A 21,055-nucleotide genomic window follows, 5' to 3' on the forward strand; every position below is an offset into this window, starting at 1 on the left:
ATGCAGACTAAATTGTTGGTACCTCTTTGATCCATGATCAACCTCTGAAGCAATGCAGAACCCTTTCCTCTTTGCTGGGAATCCTCTTTGTACCAAGTGAACGGAAGTCCCCAGAGCCAGTTCCACCTGTAAGCTTCCAGCTGACATGTCCTGTGTTGACTATAGAATGCATTTCTGAATGCCCTGGGAGTTCCTCCCTTCCCTGCCTCTCGCACAAGGTGACTAAGGAATGTATTTCAACAGATATAAACAAGAGCCTTCTTTTTTATTTTTCATTTCCGAAATATAAAGACAAAAACACAACACAGACAAATTTACAACATGTAACCGCTAACAGAAGGTAATGTTCTGGAAAAGAGGAGCCCCTGGCTCTGTGTGGGTGGCAAGAGATTTCAGGGGAAAGACTTATTGCACTCCTTCCAGAAAGGGAGCTGTGTTACGTCTGTTGCAGCAGAAGCAAGAACACATTTATTATGGCCCAAGCTTTTATGGACTAAAGTCCATTTCATCAGATGCACAAAGTATTATCAGATGCATGAAGCAGTATCCTTGGTTATCCCTCTGGAGCAGTTTTAGGGGAGAGGGGCTCCAGCAGGGAGGAACCACTGAAAACCCGCTTCCCTCTCTACTCCACTGATGGAAGTCTTACTGTCAGCCAAGTGACACTCTGGCACACAGTTCTTTATCCCAATTCAAGCCACATTCATATTATCCCTGCATAATATTTGCATTACAGATAGGTAGCCGTGTTGGTCTGCCATAGTCAAAATAAAAAAAATTCCTTCCAGTAGCACCTTAAAGACCAACTAAGTTAGTTCTAGGTATGAGCTTTCGTGTGCATGCATCATTATCTGAAGAAGTGTGTATCTGAAGAAGTGTGCTTTTAGGTATCTGAAGAAGTGTGCATGCACACGAAAGCTCATACCTAGAACTAACTTAGTTGGTCTTTAAGGTGCTACTGGAAGGAATTTTTTTATTTTTAATATTTGCATGCCGCTTTCCCACAAAACCAAATCATGCTCAAAGGAAACAGGAAAGCATTTCAAACAAACATTGCAAAAACAACTTTGTAATAACAAAGCAAAACAATAGCAAATTTAATAATGTGCAAAAAAACCCACCCCACATCGCAATATTATTGATATAAATAACATGCTACATTCAATTGCTAAAATAACAAGGGAGCTTCGCAGTTTCCCCTTAATCCAAGAAACACCCCTCTTAAGATGTTGCTCACAGTCCCTCTCCTGCAGCAGCTACAGGTGCAAGCACTGAACCACTTGATGAATTGCAATTCGGTAGTTTATGGACACAAGGTGCACAAACCTTATGCTCTGATATATTTCAAGGCTGGGGAATTTCAGGCTCAGAAGCCAAATGCTGCCATCCAGGCTTCTATGCCTGCCCCTTGGGACTCTTCCCAGGCCATTCCACACCTGTCATGGGCCAGGCTCCACCTGCTTGTCCTTGAAATGTGATCATGCCTCTTACTTGAGGTGGTGTAGTGGTTAAGAGCGGTGGACTCGTAATCTGGTGAACCGGGTTCGCTTCCCCGCTCCTCCACATGCAGCTGCTGGGTGACCTTGGGCTACTCACACTTCTCTGAAGTCTCTCAGCCCCACTCACCTCACAGAGTGTTTGTTGTGGGGGAGGAAAGGAAAGGAGAATGTTAGCCGCTTTGAAACTCCTTCAGGTAGTGATAAAGTGGGATATCAAATCCAAACTCCTCCTCTTCTACTTGCCAGATGGAGAGAAGTGTGTACAGAAACCTCTGGATTAAGCATGGGTCGAATGTAGTTTACGTAAAAAGGGAAGAATTTCACCTGTTGCTCCAGCCACTTCTTGCCTCTAGCCATACCCACTACAGGTATGTGGCCCCTGGAAGCTTGCCTATGTTGCAATGTGGCCCTTGAGCTGAGAAAGATTCCCCCCCCCTTGATATATTTGTTAGTCATGTGACAAGACTCTTGCCAGATTTGCTGCACCAGGGCAACCCCCCTGGAGATAATTCCTATAGATATTTATTTCACTCCTGAGAGTTTCTTTTCCTTGCACGTCTGCCTTATTCTTTTCTAGATGCAGATGCCAGGAACTACTTTGTTATTATAATAGCCCACATGTGCTGTATTTACAATATATCCCCATACAAATGGGATCCACTGATTTGCAGGATTAGATGGTGACCCTGCTTCATATCCCCTTCTAAACCAAGCGAGTGAAAATCATTACCGACTATCCGTGAGATGTCCAAAGGGAATTGAGTCTTAGCAGCCTCATCCGAGTCCCTAATGTACTCTAATCCCTAAACAGGAAGGTTGAGTTGCATTGATATGACGCAACGCTCTGGATAAGTAGGGAGATCACAGCGGCAGAGGACTTGCAGAGCAAATCCTACATCTCTTGTGGAATATATTTAATCAAATGAAGGAGAAAAGAAGCGGCAATAATTCACTTTTCCTGCAATGTTTCTGCAAACTGCCGTGATTGAAATAGAAGGGAATGTTGGCTTCTCCCCCCTCCCTCTTTTCTGACCTGACTCTCACAGGGCCATTTCACACTTTGCATAGTGCAAACCCGGGTCTGCCACAGTCAGCCAATCCTAGTTTCATAACAATTGTGTTTACGTGGCTGCGTATACGTGGCTGCGTACACATCACACATTTAATGCATATTTAAAGCACAACCCACCCACCCCCATCCTGGAAACTGTAGTTTGTAATTGTACTCTGTGGGAGTTAAACTACAGTTCCCAGGTTTATTTGCATGGTTATGAGCTTTGAGTGTGCTGTACAGTGTGTACACAGTCTATGTTGGTCTATAGACCCTTGCAGGTTATCTGTTTATTAAGCATTTATTCTGATTTGCTTACAAAAGCTTATGGAGAGGTGAGATTATGTCTGATCTATTTTTCTTCTTCTTGATCATTCACATTCTGATTTGTTTGCATGGTGTTTATTTGACTATGAGGCTGCATTTATCCCGATTTGCCTGTGGGGGGTGTTCACACATCTTCCTGTTAGTCATTCACTCACCCTATAACTTTTCAATGCATTTCCACATCACTTTCCAAACTGCAAAAAGTCCAGCTTTTTAAAATGTTGATTTGTTGTGCTAGGACAACAGAGCACCTTAATCCACTTCAAATGCACAAACTGAAAGCTCTGGTGTGCACTATTGCAAATATTAATATTGCACAGCTTGAAGCAACTGGATGCATTAAAAACTCACCGCTTTTGGACCGAAGCATTGTGCAGACCCATTAGATATTATTCAAAACTTTACTTGCAGAACTTTCTTCAAAACAGAGCACAAACATCAAAGATGCATCCAAATAATTCCATACAATTTCTTGTGCTGTCCAGCATAGGCTCAGCATCTTAAAAATAAAATAAAATTCCAAACACACCTATAAGCAAAGGTGTCTCTCCTTACAGCCTCCATTTTGCCTGAAGTTGCATGCTCTTGGAGTGAGTTCAGTTATCACATCTTACTCTCAGAGAGGCTGAGAACAAAGACTAAAGGCAACTGGAGATTTGCAACCAAATACCCTTGTTCCCTGATCTAAGGTTAAACACTCACATGTTATCTACCAGAGAACAACAACAGTTAGTTATCAACCCATTAAGGAACTCAGAGACCACTTCTTGCTTTTCTTTAGTTTCAAGGGTGTTTTCCAATGTCAAATCTTTCAGCAATACACATATATATTCCCCTTTCAGTGTCAGTTAAATAATTACACTTAACATGTGCTCGGATCCCTCCTGCAAAATATTGACAGTCGGATGGCACTATATGTTTGTCAGGATCTTTCCCCACCAACTCCTCTTTTCCAGGACTTTTGATAAACTATGATGATGTTGTTTTGCTGTCTGTGTGCTGCAGAGGCTTCCTTCTGCTGTTCTTGGAGTGGAGGGGAGACTTTGGTGCATTTTTCTAAATTCCATATATGTTTATGTGAAAGTGTCCATGTTATAATCTAATATTTACTTACTCTTGTTCTTTTAAGATATGCTGCAAGTCATTTGTGTAACAAGCAAATAACTAGTTTTATAAACATATAAATAAATTTCAATGTTTGCCTTTTAAGATGGGCATTACATGCCACGTTTTTCATTATTTTATATTGCTCCTTAAAATATTGCTGTAAGCTGCCCTGAGCAGTGTGCATGCCGTGGGAGGGGAGGACATAAATAGTCTGAAACAGGCATTAAATAGTCTGTGAAGAGGCTCAAAAGCTTAAATTGAAAGAGAGAAGATGGCAGCAAACTGATCTAAATTTTCCCAAGTAAGGCTAGCAAAATATCTCAGCAGGGAAGGGGGAGTTGTTCACATATCACAATCTGGGACCCACTGAAAACATGGAGGTTCTTTCTATAGTCACGGCTAGGCTCTTATCATTCCCTTCCTCCTTCCTACCACCACTGGGTTTATATTTGAGAGTCCGCTGCTGGTGAAGAAATTATCCATATCGTGTGAACAGCTGGCGTGCCCTTCTGGAACTAGAGATGCTGCTAGCACCTAAAGGGGAATTTGGAAGCAAATTTAGATGCACCTGCTTAAGGAAAAATACCCCAGGATTTGCAGGGTTTGGGGCATTCCACTAAAATTAATGGAAATTTTCAGGAAGTTCTGCATATCTCTTTGACTGTACAGGAAGGCTCCAGCATTAATGATTTTTTTTCTGCATTCTTTTCCTAGAATTGTTGCCTGTTTCTCTTTTGTGGCAGGAGCAGGCTGCTGTTCCATGGCATGTATTGACACTTCAGCTGCTCCACTGCATGTTTGTTTGGGTTTATTTTATTTTTTTTGCTCTGTATCAGATCCAAGATTATCTGCCTCCATCTGCTATCTGTCTATTTTGGCAACATGACCCGTGCATCACCCTGCTTTTCTTTTACTTCCTAGACCAGCTTTCTTCCATTCAGCGCCTGATGCTTCTCTCTCTTTCTAAAAGAAAAAAATACACCATAAATTCCCCACATGCCATGGAAGAAGCATGCTAGAAAGGATTATGTGGAAGAGGGGAGGACCAGACTCTCCCATATAAGCAACAGGGTGGAATGTGTAATAAGTTACCTAAGGTGGACTTTGCAGAAATCTGGGAGAATACATGGGGTGGTGAAGGGCCTTTAGGGCAGACCATGCACATCTGAAACAAGAAAAATGTTAAAAAAATTAAAAGAGGCAAATTTGCTCTGGATCTTAGTTACCAGGCCCTAGCCTTGCTGAACTTTATTATATTTGTTTCATTAAATTTGTAGCTCACCCCTCTTCACAAAAGTCTCCAGAACAGAAGACATAACGGTAATTTTTAAAAAATACAGTTAAAACTAAAATACAGTAAAAACAATTATAGCATTCCTAAAACTGTTTAAAACATCTTTAAAACAATAAAACACAGCAGAAAATCTAAATCAAGTTTATGAACAAATGTAACCCAAACACTTGTTTATTTGGTCTGGCAAAATTCAGCAGGAATCATTGCAAACTGGGCCACTGAACGTCTTCCTAGACATGTGCACCAGCTCTCTTCAGTCCTGCTTATTTCAAAGAAATGAATATGCAACAAGCTGTCTCTGGCTTATCGTCTCTCTCCTTAAATATCTTTGCTCCTTTTGCTTGTGTCTTCTTTTGATGGCGGAGCTGAATATGTGATCAGGCATCAACAGTAATCAGAAACAAATTGTCAAGTGTGTTTCTTGGAGCAGGGGGTGTACGTGTGTGTGTGCACGCATGTGAGCAATTTACCCCCCTGCACATTCATGCAAACAGCATTGCAATGCTGCTTTGTGGGTACCTGCGCATCACTTGGGTGAAAGCATTTTGCTTGGCTCTCTTGCTCTCTGGCTTTTCATTTCACCTCCCACCAGCCTCTGCATTCTCTGAAAAGTTTGAAAGCGCAATTGTAGCTTCTCTCTCTCTCTCTCTTTGTGCAGATAAGGGGGAAGGATGTGCTAGAGAGAGGGAGGGAGAGAAGGTAAAGAGTGCTGTGACTTGCTCAGTCAGAAAACTCCCCCACTCCCCTTTCACAATACAAGGATAAATACGTTATTTGTCATTACCTGGGAAGAAACATCTTTTGCACAGGGCCTCCCTCCTGCTTCTATTCATACAGAGCATCTTTTGCCAGAATGTGGAATATAACCTGTCACTGCTTTTCCTTTGTAGTATGAAAAGTATATTAATAAAAGGGAGCAATTCTCCAGACACAGCTGCTGTATATCCACCACTCGCTTGTGCTGGTGGCCTGTTTCATGGGAGGGCACTGGCATTCCCAGCAGACCAGCCTAGGCTTTCAATGACACTTACTGAACTGGGGACAGACTTTTCATGTCTGGAGGATCACAGCCCATGATCTCCATGCACCCTGCCCAAGTGTAGCAGCCTGCTTGTGGTTAACGCTTAACTGGAATGAAATATTCAATGCAGCAATAGAGAAATTAAAATAATAATTTATTTGTCAGACCAATAAATGATAGGCACAGTGGTATATGGTTACCAAAGCTCTGCCCCCTCCAGCCCTGATGGCCAGCACTTATATTTCCTCAGCCCAGCGCCCTTGCTCCTCCTTTGGCTGCCTCTGTCCAATCAGCCTGGTTGAAATTCCTATTGGCTGTTTGCTAGAACCAATCATAAAAGATACACCCATTTCCTATTACCTTTTATGGGAGACAAAGAGCTATATTTCCTTCTATCCATAAACGGCAGACAAGTAGCCATATATCTTACATTTGCCTCGACAAGGCACCTTAATTACCAGATCACCTTTTCCCCCTGTTGCCCCTGCATTCCAAAACAAATGGCTAAAACAAATGGCTCATGGTATTAAATTCTATCTAAACAGAGATCTTGGGTTCACATTCTCACACACCATCAATGAAATAAGAATCTAACATAAGAATCTAACATTTCTTAATTTCTAAATCCTTTGCATAATTACATTAAGCCAACAAATCTCATACATAACATAGATAGCTTTTTAGAAGAAAAGGCCTTTGCAAAGTAAAAAAGGAACTCAGTAAAAACAGCTTCAAAAGAAGCCTCTTCAGTTTACACCCTCCTTTCCCAGCCAGCTGCTTTTCCCATTAACTCTTCCCAAAATTTATTGCCCTTTAACTCTCTCAGTATACCTTAAACCTTAGGAAAATATGGCTAGAGTCTGATGGGAGGCACATAGTATTATTTTCTGTTAAACAATAAATCTTACTATTTACCAACTCTTAATTAGTGTTTTTGCAGCTTGATTGTATTCTGTAATATGTAGGGTCAGTGTAACATTTGCTCCCAGACTGTAATTTCATTTTACAACTTTGAGAAACTTGTCTCCTGCTACTGCTATAAATCAGGGGGACCCTTGTTCAGGAGAGCAGGAAGATAAACAACTGCCCAAATACTTAGCCAGCTGGTTTCTGCCTGGCATGAAACATACAAACATTTGCAAATATATCTTTAAGCTCATTTTAAAATACAGGCCTTGATCAGATGCCTCATAAGCTTGTGCCCCAGGAATGTCACTTAGGTGCTGCTGATGCAGATGGATGCCAACAGTTTCTCCCCTGGTCCTTATTTTAAGAGGGGTTAATCTCCTTTCTATTTCCCTGCTCCAATCTCTCTTGGTTGTTCGTAGTCTCTGTAGCTTCTTCTTGAATACTTAGGGCTTTATCAAGGCTTTGCAGATGCACAAGAGAGCCTCTCAAGGATGATATTCAGTCAATTATTGTATATTGTGACTGATTAGGGAAAGGTAAGAAAGAGTTTAGATATCTCGTATCCTCCACAGCAGGAGAATTTTTCATCCTGCCTTTCCACCAATGAGCTCAAGGCAGCAGTGTTCAGTGGAAGTTTCTATTCTTTTCCTTTTGGAGAAATTTAAGGAGGGTGTGGTCTTGATTGGTGGTGATCTTCATCATATCTTCCAACATTTCTATGATGAAAATAGGGACATCCCATTCCATAATGATAATTTTACTATTTATACCCCCAACACCTTACCGTGTTGCCCCAGCCACTCGGGGCAAATTCCAACATATACAAAAACATAATAAAACATTAAACACTAAAAAAACTTCCCTATACAGGATTGCCTTCAAATGGCTCGGGGGGTTGGATAACTACATACCCTCCAACATTTCTCCAATGAAAATAGGGACATCCTAAGGAAAAGCAGGACATTCCAGAACCGAATCAGAAACCGGGCCAGCTTCTGTAAATCAGGGACAGCCCTGGAAAATAGGGACGCTTTATATGTCATGAGGGTTTTGTAATGAGTGTGGGGTTGCTCGTGCGTAAGTTACCGCCACTCCTGGCTGTGTTGCCTTGTTAAACATTTCTGTCTGGACAGCCCTTCACTTCGTGGCTGCCTCAGTCACTAGCAGAATCCATCAGTGGGCGTTTCTTAAACCTTTTCCAACATAAAAGTTGTTTGACGCCAAGTCTCCTCCTACTCTCCCTGTGCGGAAGTCTTCTGCGCAGGGAGGGCGTGGGTAGTGGAGGACCCGTGCTCTCCCCGCTGGTGTCCGGTGAAGAGTCCTGGAGCCCTCTCTCCGATTCCCCCATCTGCCCCCCTTTATCCCTGGTGTTGCGCTGATTTGCTTCCCCATCTGCTGAGCTGCTTCTCTCCCTGCTGGGCCCTTCTCCAGCATCATTTGAGAGCCTTCCCTCCACCTCTAGCTCCGATGTCAGTTCCCTGACAGGTTTGGACAGGAAGGGCCAGGAAGCTCTTATTTCTCCATCTAGGGAGTGCAAATTTGCAAATCTTTTAGTCTCTCATGGCAAAAGAGACAGCCTGATGGCCCTGGTTTCACTTTCTGTTCCTCTCACTATGGGTCCCTTTCCAGAAAGGATTATGTCCTATTCTTTCCAGGAGGGCTTGAAGGAGGCCTGGGTAGGCCTTAGGAAGATCTCAGACCATGCACTGATAATAATTAACCTTTTGATTCTGGGCACTGTGGCCAGTGAACTATAACACCAGTGCGTCCACACAAACAGCTCCATTTCTAGGGAAATAACCTTGCCTCTTTAAATTAATTACATAAATTTACAAGGCTGTAGAATATTTTCAGGTTTGAAGTTGTCAGGAGTTGATACACCTCAGCTGGATGTAGACTGGCAAGGATTAACAGCCATTATCTTTCTGGACAAATGAAAGTTCCCATAATTCTTTGGGATGATACTGCTTTTAAGGTATAGTGCAGATGAGGCCTATGGCTGTGTGTGTGTGTGTGTGTGTGTGTGTGTGTGTGGTGAAGTTTTTCATGTTCCCTCACATAAAAAGCTCCCTCTGTGTAAAAAAAAACAAAACCCCTAGCACCTCTGGGAGAGGATTACATTAACTTTCTCCATCCTTTTCCCACACATATGTGCTATGTTTACTAAAACGTTGATTTAATCATCATTATTATACATAATCATACATAATTAATCAGGATTATTGTACATAATTATACGTAAATCGTAACTACAACACATTAATTCCTACCACTATGTGTTAGAAAACTTACACTTATTAGAAATATAAATCTGAGGTAAGGAACCATTTCCAGGGCATAAAATGTTAAGACTTCTCTTAAATATTAAAACATGGTACCATTAAAAACGCAGATGCTTTTTAGACAGTATTAATATTTACCTATAATACACTAAACGTAAAATGCTGTCGTTTGCATATCATACTAAGGACACCAGCAACTTAATTCTAATTCCATCTGTGAACGCTTGTAAAACCAACTACAAATGCGACTTCCAAATATATATTTTGTATTTCTTTAATTTAAAGACTACATTTCACATTATAATAAAGAGAATGGATTGCCACTTCCTACAGTTTTCTTAGCATTCCAAAACCACATAAAGACATTCCAGTCCCATTCGGCTCGATTTATTCTGTCCGTTTTCCTTTTTTTTTTACCCAAGGAGACTGTGCAATTTTGCTCAACGTTACTAACATCAAGGGGGTCAAGGAGGGGCAATGGGAGGTGGGGGAAGGCAGATCTACTGAAATACCCCAAGCCCTGCTGGTTTGTGCCAACCAAGGCAAAAGTTGGGTGTGCGCCCCACCACCCTGTTTTCACACCAGCTTGGATTCAAAGAGCTTTGTACTCCAAGCCACCGGTAAGGTAAAGGTAAAGGGACCCCTGACCATTAGGACCAGTCGTGGCCGACTCTGGGGTTGTGGCGCTCATCTCGCTTTACTGGCTGAGGGAGCCGGCGTACAGCTTCTGGGTCATGTGGCCAGCATGGCTAAGCTGCTTCTGGTGAACCAGAGCAGAGCACGGAAACACCGTTTACCTTCCCGCCGGAGTGGTGCCTATTTATCTACTTGCACTTTGACGTGCTTTTGAACTGCTAGGTTGGCAGGAGCAGGGACCGAGCAACGGGAGCTCACCCCGTCGCCGGGATTTGAACCGCTGACCTTCTGATCGGCAAGTCCTAGGCTCTGTGGTTTAACCCACAGCGCCACCCGCATCCCAAGCCACCGGTACCCTGTTCTAAATGCCCCATTTTAGGGTTTCTTGCTTCCCTCCTTTGGCTTCCAGGTAGCAAAGTTAGGACAGAAGCATTGGGATCTTAAGGGATGTGCTAGTTTTCTGCATGCCAGGAAGCAGGAGCATAGGAAGGAGGGTGCAGTCCGCCCCGGGTGTCATCCCTGAGGGGGTGAGAAAACAGTGCGCCTGAGCCACACGTTTTTCCTGTGAGGAGAACCAGAACTTAATGAGTTAATAGCTCAGAGTGTGTGTCCTGCCCACTGCAGGGTGTGCCCACATATCTTTGTTATGTGAGAATACCTTTGGTTTTGGCTGATGAAAGGGAGAGAGCAATGCCTGCTCGTTCTCCCAGAATGCTGATTTATTGCTGCTGTACAATAAACGCTTTGTAGGTTAGGAAAGAAGCTGCGTACAGAGTCTTCTCTGCAGGCCTCCACATAGAACACACACCTCTGTGCACAATCTCTGCTAAACGCCGGGAAAACACTGAGCCGCAGTGGAAGCGTACCAGACGTTGAAATTCCACAGGTTATGGCTATGGCCTGCATAACCCCACATCTCCTAGGAGTGACGCAGTGGCTCGGGGTCCAGCGCTGCCCAAAACAGCAGTGCGGGGCTTGCGTCCACCAGGCGGACTCCGAGGGCAGCTCGCTGCGGCGTCCCCCTGGGCGGATAGCCCTGCAACAGCCGCTCCAGGTGCTGGAGCAGCTAGCTACGCCTCTGCTAGGAAGGCCTCTTTCAATTAAGAAACAGAATTTTATTTATTTATTTATTTCCCGCCCTCCCCAGCCAAAAGCAGGCTCAGAGTGGCTAACATCATACAAGTAAGACAATGCATAAAAACAAGCGATCTATAAATTAAGATACATCCCACAATTAATTCAAACAAATTAAAATTAAAACTGGACAAGTGGCAATCTTCAGGTTAAAATTGAAGGCGGTTACCAACTGTTTCCACTGATATTATAAGCACCTGTGAGCATTCTGGGAACCTCCTTCGTGCTTGTTCTTATACAAGGAGAAAATGAGTCAGACTGAACCCTGACCAAAGGCCCGGAGGAACAGCTCCGTCTTGCAGGCCCTGCAGAAAGATGTCAAATCCCGCAAGGCCCTAGTCTCTTGTGATAGAGCATTCCACCAGGCTGGGGCCACGGCCAAAAAGGCCCTGGCTCTGGCCAAGGCATGATGGAACATTCACTTGATACTCCCACCTATAGATCTAAATGGTATCTAAGTCCAGGACTCTTCTGCCTGAGCCTACCACTGCATTCTGCCTCCTTTCTTGATCAACAGTATTTGTTGTTCCACAGAACCTGCATGCACAGACATGGTAGATTCATGAAGGGAAGATGCTGCAAAGAAATAGGAGAGGAGGCCCATCACCATACTTCATTCATCAGCTTCCAGAGGCATCACCACCAGAAACAGAATGGTAGACTGGCTTGCTCCTTCTCAGTGGTGCCAGGCTGTTGGTAACAGGGGGTTACTGGAAGTTCTGACATGGCTGTGGGAGATCTATGAAATTATCCCACTAGAAGGTTTCAGGATCTGTAAGAATCCTGGGAGCTGCTCCCTCTGACAAGAAACACCCCGGATAACTTCTACATCTGACTGCTGAACTGGCAGAGCACATACTATCATTTGCTTGTGGCGGGTATATGGCAGATAACCATTTTAACAGGCAACAATTTCCATTGCCACTAATGAAACCATACACATATTACGTATTAATTTTTAAGTATCAGTTGGGTGATTGGTTGCTTTGTTACCAAGGAATATTGCCGCTATTACTTCCAAATAAACATGAATAAACATGCGTAGAATCAAGCTTTCAACTAGCTAGCAATCTCACATTGTCTTGCAAGACCAACTCTGCATGTGGCTGCTGTAAAGGGGTATTATTAACTCCCTGGAGCATTTTAAAAATTAACAGCTTTTTGCCTATTTAAGATAGAATTTTTAAGATAGCATTATAAAGCCTAAAACACAACAAGGTTTAGTTTTAGTAGCATAATGGCAAAGACTAACTCAAAGTATTATTATTATTATTTCAATTTATATACCGTCTGAAACCCCTTTGCATCTGCATCATCATTCTTTTTTTGCTATGCTGCCATATCATAAAATATTAGGATAGTGTATAGTGTTAAAAACAGAACACAATAAAAAATTATAAAATAAAAAATATAATATAAAAATGCAGTGGTACATTGGGTTAAGAACTTAATTCATTCTGGAGGACTGTTCTTAACCTGAAACTGTTCTTAAGCTGAGACACCACTTTAGCTAATGGGGCCTCCTGCTGCCACCGCCGCGCAATTTCTGTTCTCAACCTGAGGTAAAGTTCTTAACACGAGGTACTATTTCTGGGTTAGCAGAGTCTGTAACCTGAAGAGTCTGTAACCTGAAGCATCTGTAACCCGAGGTACCACTGTACATAAAATGTTTAAGGTGACTGGCTAATCAAATTGAAAATTAACAGCTAAAAATGCTTATTGGGGTAAAAAGGTATTTAAGAGATGCCTGAAAGTCCACAGCAAGGATGCCTGCCAAATCTCTGCTGGAAGAGTGCATCCCACAGAAGGGACCAGCGACAATAAATGCCCAACTTCTAATTGAGGCCCTGCAATGTGGGGAACAACTGACAGCACTCCTCTGGATGATCTCAGTGATTGTGTTAGATTATAAGGGCTCAGGTGGTCCGTAAGATATGGTAGGCCTAAGTTGTTCAAGGCTTTGTATATCAACGCAAAGACATTGAACTTGGCCTGGTAGCATATGCAGATGTTTTAGCAGAGGTGTGCCATGCTGCCGGCTATTTGCTCCCGACAGCAGTCTAGCCCAGAGCTTTCCAAACTTTTCACATTAGTGACACACTTTTTTAGACATGCATCATTTCACGACACAGTAATTCAGCTTTGCTAGCAAACCGGAGGTTAAACTGACCCCTTTCCAGCCACAGGAGGACTGCAGGGATTGTCTGCAGCCAACACACTAACGTGCTGCAACATACAGTTTGGAAAGCTCTGGTCTAGCTACTGAATTCTGCAACAGCTGGAGTTTCCAGACCAGGCAAAAGGGTATCTCCACGTAAATGGGACTGACCTATGTGAAGTGCTGTAAATGCTCTGAACCTATTTTATAGATGTCAAGTATTTTTGCCCCCAGTTATTCTACAAAGCATTCGCAAATGAAGCTGCAAATCAAAAGGGCAGCTGTCTACATCACGCAGCAGCTAAAATCAAGATACTGTAGGTTTCAGCCTTTGCAGAATAGGGCCCAGTCGCTGAAGGACTAATGAATTACAGAGGCACGATTTCTGAAAGTTCAGCAATATGATATTCATAAATAGTGTTATTAATTTGTCTAAACCCCTCAAGGACTCCATGCAGAAAAGAATAGGCAGAGTAGGAATAAATTTGATTAATTAAGCAAGTGGGACTACAGGAATTGGAGGCATAAACAATTCAAAACTACTATTGTAATTGTAACGGTTACAGTGACAATTTTAGTGCATTGAACTCTTACACAGAATTGCAATTACAGTGTCATCAATCTTTTTAAAAATAATAAAATAAAATAAAATAAGTGAACCACCTTTTTAGCCCTATGTGACTAAACTCCACTCCCCACACAGGGTGGAATTCTGATGTCACTTTTCAAAATACAGAGATAGACGGCAAAGATCCATGTAGGACAAAACTAAGAAACAAGGAAAGTCCTGGTGGAACAGGCCAAATGCTTATCTAGTCCATTAACCTGTTCTCACATTGGGAGCCTGCAAGAAGGAACTGAGAACAGCAGCGCTCTCCCTATTTGTTCTACCCGGAAACTGGCCTTCAGAAGGAGACCATAGCTCTCGTGGCTAGTAGCTACTGAAAGCCTTATTCTTCATTAATCTGTCAAATATCCTTTTAAAGTGATCCAAGTCAGTGGCCATCGATACATCCCGTGGAGAAAATCCCATAGTCTGCACTGTGTGAAGGCCACGTTTGTTGGCTAAGAAATGTAAAATTTCAGCAAATTACATGAGAACACAGAAAGGACTCTGCTGGGTGAGGCCAAAGGACTTTCTAGGAGTTTCCCCACTGTTATCTCCCTGCGAATTGTATCCTAGTTTCATATTGCATGTGGCCATTCAAGATTAGCAACCATTATCGGACTTACCTTCCATTAATTAAGAGGGTGGTCCTCCATTCCTACATGTTGCCTTCACAGTGAGACTCAGGATCCCATCCTTCTGTCAGTGGGTTAGAGAAAAGGAAAGATGCAGTTGTGGTTCGAGGACCCGAACCCCGCGCAGTGAAGTAGCTGGCGGATAAACGGTAGCGGCCACGTGGGCTAAGGCAAATGGAGGGTAAGGTAATAAAAGAAGGGGTTAAGCCGGTTTTGCGGTAATGTTAGTAACTCTGCTGCAGCAGGGCCAGGGGATCACAAATAGACACACACTCCCCCAGCACACACAGTAGCGAAACCAACTTCGGACTGCTTGCACTTGCGCGCGAAATGAGTGGGGCTAGCCAGAAAAGGATACTTTTTGTGTTTGTGTGTGTTTGTGTGTGTGTGTGTAACCAGGCACTAGGAGTGGGGGGAGACAGCAGACTAGCAGATTTGGAAATAGAAAATTAGGAACCCCTTGCTTAACAACCCTGAAATTAAACTGAACACCAGAAGTGGGGGGGAAATAGGGAAGTTAGCCCAATGAAAAGTAAACTGAAGCAATTTACATCCAAGCAAAGATCCAAACTCTCCCAGTACTCCAATCACAAGGAATTGGCTCCGATAGCAATAAACACCCCCCCCCACTCTAAGCCTTGTGAAATACTTCCCTGGCTTCTGCAGGTAGCAAGGAGGTTAGACCTGTTGACTCGCGACGGGACAGCAAAAAGTGAGGGCTGGAGGCTGGCGCCGCAGCAATTTAGGCTGCAGTACACGCCCCCTTGAAGGCACCTGGTTGGGTGCCTGGCCGAGGGCGTGGGTGCCAGCCAGGTGGGTGGGAGGCAGGGGGCAAACGCCCCCTGCTTGAGGCGGAGTCCGGCTCCCGGCCACAACCACTCCCCTCTCTTGGAGGGAGGAGAGTCTTTTCCATACTGCATATAAAGCATATGACTTGTTGGGTCCCCTGCGAGGTTTGTTTTTTTTAAAAAAAAAAATCTTTAGAGCTATCATCTAATTATGCCTAATGCAACATTTTGAGGAAAATGCTGAGATTTTGCCTTGGGCAAAGTAGGTAATGAAGGGAAGGAAAAAAGGGGGAAACCAAGAAGGCTAGCCCATACACCTCCAAGGGAATGTTCACATTTTCACCTTAGAAAGCAATAAGTTTGCCCGTTGTGCTGCAAAATGCACCCCCCCCCCAATCACCACAGGTTCCCCAATGCACAGGGGGCATTTATTTCTTTATTTAAATACCTATACTGCCTTTCAACCAAGGATAACAGAGTGGTGCTGTTTTTAACTCACCCGTAGCTGATGTGCGCTTGTACCATTGAACTCACCTGTGTGCACTTAATCGTTCAACAGTAACCGTGGTTACCTGGATATGACATTGCAGGGAAATACTAGTGGGCATCAGGTACATATCTGAGCATGTGCAGTCTGGCCGCTCTTCTCGTGTCTGCACTCTGGAGAGGCTTTTTTAATTTGGTCCTTTCACTCTCACAATGACATCATCACTATAGGACGCCCCACAGCAGAAGAGGTGGCTTTGGTAAAGGGGCTCACAAGGCTTAATAATAATAATAATAATAATTTATACCCTGCCCATCTGGCAGGGTTTCCCCAGCCACTCTGGGCAGCTTCCAACAAAAGATTAAAAATACATTAAAACAGGGCCGGATTTAGGTTTGATGAGGCCCCAAGCTACTGAAGGTAATGGGGCCCTTTATAGGTCCAGCTGTCCTTTGTCAACAACAAATTGTCGCTCTTTTGTGTGTTGAATATGTGCTATATGGTAATTTATGGACCTAATAGATCTCTAAAGCCATTTGCACATAACAAATAGGAGCCTACACAACACAAAACACTGTTACTGTACGTAGGTTTTATTTTAATTTTTTTATATTTTGGAAATGTACATCCAGGTTTTTTTGCCTTAAATTTTTTTTGGGGGGGGGGCGGCCAAGAGAGTGGGGCCCTAAGCTATAGCTTGTTTAGCTTATAAATAAATCCGGCGCTGCATTAAACGTCAGTCATAAAAAACTTCTCTAAACAGGGCTGCCTTCAGATGTCTTCTAAACGTCAGATAGTTGTTTATTTCCTTGACATCTGATGGGAGGGTGTTTCACAGGGCAGGCACCACTACCAAGAAGGCCCTCTGCCTGGTTCCTTGTAACTTTGCTTCTCGCAATGAGGGAACCGCTAGAAGGCCCTCGGCGCTGGACCTCAGTGTCCGGGTAGAACAATGGGGGGGGGGGAGAGAGACGCTCCAGGTATACTAAAAGGTGTAGGGTTGCCATATTTTGAAGAACAAAAAAGAGGACATATTTGCCGACTTCTACTCTTAACTATAGATTGGTCTGATGACTCTACCCATGAAAAAGAGAACGTGTTCAGGGGGGGAAAATGACACATGGCAACCCTAAATTGCATGGGCTCATGATTCCAATTGCTGTAAAGTTGGTTTGAAAGGGGGGGGGCAGAAACAGGATGAGAGTGCACATTACTAAGAACGCTGTGTGAACATGGCTTTAAAATGCAACACTAGAAACATGAAGAATGCACATTAAATGTAAGTGTGAACATACTCTAAGTAAGGAGGCAACTATTTCAAAACCCTTAGTCAAGGGCTGGGGGCTGGGGGGATAACTGAAGAATTTGAGCTACAAGGGAAGTGGTCCAAAGCTTCAGATTAATTGGAACTTGCACAGGAGTTAGTAGTTAGTTCTCATTACCTATTGCATATCCTTTGCTTTGTATTTAATCAAATTTCTTGCTCAGCTTAAATCCCCAACTGTTGTTTCGTCTCTTCATTGTGGGCGTCGCGGTGCAGAGAGCTAATTGAGAACACTCATGCCCATTCCATGCATCGTCTAAAGCAGCTTATGAAAAATATGTTTCCGAATAAAGCAATTAGTCTGTTGCTGGAGCTCTACCTCAGCTTTCTTTCTTGTCTCGAATTGCCAATGACAATTTTAGCTATGGGAAATGTTATATGAACATTTTTAAGGCTGGAAGCTGGGGCCATTTCCTTTTTAATATTAATTAGAATTAGATACTATCTGCTCCTTTCCCACACCATCATTTGGATGTGTTCCCCTGAATGCTTTATACATCTTAATGCAAATTAGTCTTTATTGATCTCTGGTGCCTGGGAAGAAATCAAGATTGAATTTTGTGTAAAGCAGCTGCTGTTTAGGGAGCTGATACTCTGAAATCAGCAAGTGTTATGGATAAGGATGCAGATGAACCAAACCTGATCTTCTACAGAATGCATCTGCAAGGGGTTGCTTTCCTTTAATGCACAGGAATAGATGAACAGATGAGAGAGAAAGTGCAAATGAATCTCTTCTTTCCATTTCGAAATAGCAAGTAACAATGCGACACTTGATTAATTCCACTGATAATATAATGGACTTTTCAGAGATGATCACTACATTTAACTCACCAGGAAGGGGAGGCACTGTCTGCATTTCTTATAATAGCTTCCATTCTCTGTTCTAGTTCTTTGCAACTTAATGCTGAACACCTTTATAAAATACCCTTAACCCTCCCACAGTCCACAGAAAGGCTCCATCTTCCAGGTGCCTTTGAATTAGTCAAGAAATGTTGTTTCTGAATTGCTGCAATTCTGAACTTTGTGAGCTTTTGCAAAATGGGTTTAGTGAATCGTGAAGCATTACAATGCATATATAATAAACACAAGCACAATAAAGAACCAGGCCAATGACAGAATTCATTCACATAATAATACCTCCATAGGTCTTAAATAATTTGTAGATAAACATTTGCATGCATACCTGCAGAGCATGCATACCTATGAATATTAGCAATGATAATTGCAAATGCATACCTACAGAAATCGGAGCAAATTCCACATGCACAATGTTCTAAACAAATGAGATAAAAGCCAGAACAATTCTTAGTGTATCATTATTATTTTTCTTCCATTTCAGAAATGAGACCATTCAGGAATCAAACACCCAGGGAGAAATTTAGATGTGAAGAACTTTGAAAGCATCCCTGCTAAGGTTGAACGGCGGATTTTCTGTTGTGTTTACAAAGGCTACCTAAAATGAAATGAGAAATGCACTGATTTGCAGTTTTTTTTAAAAAAGGCACTGGGTTTTGGGGTTAGTTACAATTCTTAATGTCAAAATCTTGTCTTCTGTCATCTTTTAAAAAGCCTCAGTGGTAAGCCACACTTCTTGTTGCTTTCTGCACTACAGAAGAAAAAAGTCAATAGTATCTCTTAAGATAATTATGAGATAAATTATGTACAACCCAATGCAATTTGTACCACACTCTGCAGAGTAAAATACTTAAGATACACGGAAGGCAATGTATTTCTCTGCAATTATTGCATGCATTATGTGGTAGCATATAGGATATTGCAGCTAGAAGGGAATCTTAAAGGCCAAAGGTTATTGCTCCTACCCAGTATATGAAAAAAAAAGAGGATTAATTATAGCCCAACAGATTTGTATTGGGAATCCATTCCTGAGTGAGTGCTATTGCTTATGGAACCAAAATGGTGCCACCCATTGACCAGATGGAAGGATCAGGCTTGGGGGAGCCCCCAGATTTTCAGAAGTACATACCTATTTAGGGGGGAGAGCTATAGGAGCCCCCACCTCAACAGTCCAGTGAAGACTGAGCATGCCCAGTGGCTTAGCAGCAAAAGTGCTGCTCTGCATTTAAATGATGAAGAAGTGTGCTTCCCTGGCTAGAGAAGCTGAGTCAGTCATGTCTGGAAGGGAGGTAATATGAGATGAGAGCCTGAGTCTCCTTTGGAGAGTGGGTCTCCATATGTTAACCAGCTGGGACCTGCCCGGGATAAAGCATGTATTGGAGCTCAGAATCTGCTACCACCATCTTGCTGAGACCCTCCACAGGGTCCTCAAGGTCTCAAGTGTGGTGTAGTGGTTAAGAGTGGTGGACTCGTAATCTGGTGAACCAGGTTTGCTTCCCTGCTCCTCCACATGCAGCTGCTGGGTGACCTTGGGCTAGTCACACTTCTCTGAAGTCTCTCAGCCCCACTCACCTCACAGAGTGTTTGTTGTGGGGGAGGAAGGGAAAGGAGAATGTTAGCCGCTTTGAGACTCCTTTGCGTAGTGATAAAGCAGGATATCAAATCCAAACTTTTCATCTTCTTCTTCCAAGCTTCTCTGACCATCCCTCCAAGACAGGACTCAAGACATGCTGGCAAAGATATGTTAGCAAAACAGCTAAAACCTGGTGTGGTCATGGGGATGTGGGCAGCATGAAGGAAGAAGACAGTTGCACTGTATCTTACGGCCTCCATGGCTGTGCCCCTGTCAATGGTAGCTTGAAACCTGATGCAAAAAGAAGTCCCTCCCAATGACTTTTTATAAAGCTGCCCTACCCACATTGCCACATAGTCAGCATTCAATCACAGTGCACCACTGCCACAACTCAATATGATAGTCTGTGCTACATGAGACTATAGGTTGTACCCAAACCAGCAAGAAGTCATGGTTTTGTCGGCACAAGGTTTTCCACTTGTGCAACAGTGCAAATCTGTTCTGTCCCCAAACCCCCTGGGACAGTGTTGAGGAGAGCGCAGGGCATGGGCAAGTCCTGTTGCACAAATGAAAATCCTTGTGCTAATGAGATACATACGTTAGCTGGATACTGCCCAACACCTCTCTTCTCAAGGTTGCATTTTGGTGATATGGTTTTTTTTTTTAAAAAAAGCAAGCAAGCAAATATACAAAATACATTCTGCACAGAATAGCCTGACCTTAACAACAAAGGAAACTGAATGCACTGCACACACCTCTCCGCCTAGGATGCTAACAGGTACCTTGCCTTGGCATTCTGGACACACCCAACTCTTCCCTATTTAAGTTGCCCAGCTAAGTATATTTATACTCCACCTTTCAGCCAAGATTAGCTCCTGGAGCAGCTTACAATAAAGGTAATTCCACAAGATGTGTATATGTGTGGCATGGTGTGGTTAGGTAAGCAGTAGGGGTGATCATTCTAAGGCACTTTCCCAGCTATTTATGCTCTTATATTTGTGATCAAGTTGATATTTCTATAGTGACATGCCCTAGCAGTTGCATTGCATTTTGATCTTCTTTCCAGGCAACAAATGATATAATTGTGGTTTTTTGATTTTTTTGTTTAAAAAAAGACAGCATCTGCAATGATAAAATACAGTCTCCAGCAGATGGCAGGATTAGGATTCTCAAATTTTATGACCAACTTTTTCATATCTTCTTGTATCATATTCATGACACACACAGGATCCAGAGTCCCCAACTGCTTTTTACTTTCCATCAGAGCTTAAGATTTCTAGTCTCAGAAGCAGAGAACCCCACTTCATAAATACCCCAATCCAGCTAGAAACAATATATGTGTTTTCTATGCATGTGCCCCAAACTCAG

At 42.9% G+C, this 21,055-nt stretch overlaps 1 long non-coding RNA gene across 1 annotated transcript in view; it reads left to right on the forward strand.

The window, feature by feature from the left end:
* The window catches only part of LOC310689573, a 34,567-nt gene extending 15,794 nt beyond the window's left edge, over positions 1-18,773 (forward strand). Inside the window, exons 2-3 of the long non-coding RNA XR_014517514.1 lie at positions 1,746-1,867; positions 18,599-18,773. This is a non-coding gene — a long non-coding RNA (uncharacterized lncRNA). The remainder of the gene's footprint in view (positions 1-1,745; positions 1,868-18,598) is intronic.
* The last annotated feature ends 2,282 nt before the right edge of the window (positions 18,774-21,055 follow it).

The sequence above is a fragment of the Podarcis liolepis genome, assembly GCF_965112155.1.
Source record: "Podarcis liolepis genome assembly, chromosome: 12".
Lineage (NCBI taxonomy): Eukaryota > Metazoa > Chordata > Lepidosauria > Squamata > Lacertidae > Podarcis > Podarcis liolepis.